We start from the raw sequence: 2,630 nt of genomic DNA on the forward strand, positions 1-2,630 counted from the left end.
CACAGCTCTTTTTTCTGAAGGGATGCAGTCACTAAGGGGCCCTTTGGCATTCTGCTGGGCTTACACCTATATTTTCAAAGCCCAGGCCATTCAGGATGGGAGAGTAAAGAGAGATATTGAGCCATTTTCCAAGAGAGCCTCAGATGCATTTACAAACCAAGGATGTCTTTCTAATGTTGGAGAAATGCAGGCCTTTTGGTGCTGACAGTGAATCTACTTAATCACATAAACCTTATTGCAAAAACGACTCTAAGTCATGCTGAACTAGAACAAAATATTTTCTTCATTTAATCAGATCAAATTACTAAGACTTTATCAATGGCTTACTGTGTGTAAAGAACTGAGATTCAAAAGACACTAAACAGTCCTTATAACAATGATATGGCAGAAGAGGGGTTTTTTTTTTTTTTTCCATGTTTTTAAAATTACGTCTTCAAAGAGAGGAATGATACTGAGTTAATTAAGAGTCATCCAGAAGGACAAATTACTGCTAAAAAGAAAAGAACACAGTCATTGAGTTTTACCGGGTAAAGTGAATGGAGGCCTCATACCCTCACACACATTGTCTCCCTACTCATTTGTTGAAATCTTTTTGGAAGTACTGTTAACTCACCAAAGCAATCATCTAGTGAAGTTTTAGGTACTCAGCCTTTTCACTCAGCAAAGGCCACATCTCCAGGCTCAACTCACTGAAAACCTCTTTTGCTTGAGCTGAGACTCAATAAGAATGATCAGTGGCAGGTGCTACAGACTCTAGAAGTACACAGCACTGAAGATGAGAGAACACCCAAATTCTTATGTTTGTATTCGAGCTCTATGGATCCAATCCCTTAGGCTCTCTGAATTTCTTTTAAAATGGCAAAATAATATTTTTTGTCTGTCCACCCCAAGTTTAAGCAGTTAATGAATTGACACATTGCTAACTGTTTTCTTAAGTGGAAGCGTGTACAACAGAGACATAGCCCTAAAGAAGTGAAGGCAAAGGCAATTAAATAAGTCAGTCTCCATCCTCTATCCCAAAAATATTTATTTTAATTACCTCATAACAATATTAAAATTAACATATACTGATGACTTATTGTGTTCCAGATACTGTGCTATCTTCATACATATTATCTTATTTAATCTTCACACCAATTATCAATACTCATATTCTTCCCTATTGTACAGTTGAAGAAATGGAGGCTCAAAAAGTTAAGTAACTTTCCCAAGGTTACACCGTTAGTGACAGAGTTAAGATTCAAACCAAGTTTCTCAGACTCCAAAGTCTATGCTCTATAACTGTACATGGATATGTACTAAAGAAACCAAAAGGTAGGTGAGGGAAGAAACCAAAAGGAGTATAGTGGGTGAGGGAAGAGTTTGCCACAATTATTTGAACAAGTGCCTCAATTTTCTATTTTATTTTGTTCCCGTATATCTAGCTATTGATGTCTGAAAACAAAGACAAAATAATAAGACATCAAATAAGTATCAATGAAACAGACCTCTGAGTGCCCCAGCGTGTCCTCTCAATTATGTAAAATTTCATACTAACTTCAAAACAGGAAATGTTTTGAATCCATAAAAATATTTGAACCGTTACTGAACCCCTTGCAAACACACATAGATTTCCTGATATTTACATTGCATCTCTTATGAAGAAGACATATCATAGGTACCCTTTTTGTAAGCATTACCAAAATTGTTTCAGAGAGCCTTGGGCAACAAGGAGCAAGTGTTGAGAAATGTGATGCTGATGGAGCTGAGGGAGCTAGGTGCTTCTGAGATGCTCTTTATAGGTTGGATGAAACACACTGACTACACATTGACCTGAAACAATGGCTTAATATGGAGATGGAGGAAAAAATAGCCTAGGCCGCGGGATATATAGACTTTAAGGGGGCTGCTTAAACTCCCCTAATGAAAAATATATTCTCTTGCTATTATATTAAATTCTTCCATTAGATATATATTCCTTTGGGTGACTTTTATTAATTCATTTGATACATTTATTGAATTTCTACTCTGTATCAGCAAGGAGATAGGCCTAAGCATACTCAGATGAAAGACAGCCCCCTGTAATCTCAAGGAGCTCATTTTATAGAGAGAGAGCAAACAACACAGCTTGGAACATGCAATAGCAGAAACATAAGTGATAGAAAGACTGAAGTAGGGGCATGGGGGTGGAGGGGAGAAGTCTGAGTCCAGAGAAAGAAAAGAAATTGGCCAAATGCTAAGTGGGAAGAAGGTTAGGGTGGGCCCACAGCAAGGAGAGAGAATAAGTGTTCAAGAAAGGTTCAGAGGTGAGAGGGTGGGAAGCAGAGAGGTAGAGCTGGAGACAGAGGCAAAGTCCAAGGCATGAAAGGCTGAGAACACCAAGTTAAGAAATGTGAACTTCATCCTGTGGCAGGGGGGACCTTCAAGGCTTTTACTCATCCACTTGTCATCAGATTTGGATTTCAGAAAGAGCACTCTGTCAGCAGTGAGAACAGCCTAGGCTGCAAAAGAGAGGCCAGTCAGGAGGTCATCTAGATGATTATACAGGAGATGAATGAGAAGCAGTTGAAATAGAAGAGACTTTAGGAAGTAGAATCAGTAAGATTTTAGGAAGAGATTTTAGGAAGTAGAATCAGTAAGTCAGAAGAACA

General features: G+C 38.3%; 1 protein-coding gene across 3 annotated transcripts in view; it reads left to right on the forward strand.

Annotated features, from left to right (window-relative positions):
- The window catches only part of AK5 (adenylate kinase 5), a 202,504-nt gene that overhangs the window by 151,975 nt on the left and 47,899 nt on the right, over positions 1 to 2,630 (forward strand). The gene's annotated exons all lie outside the window — the stretch shown is intronic.

Source organism: Pteropus vampyrus, unplaced genomic scaffold (genome assembly GCF_000151845.1).
Source record: "Pteropus vampyrus isolate Shadow unplaced genomic scaffold, Pvam_2.0 Scaffold22, whole genome shotgun sequence".
Taxonomy (NCBI): domain Eukaryota; kingdom Metazoa; phylum Chordata; class Mammalia; order Chiroptera; family Pteropodidae; genus Pteropus; species Pteropus vampyrus.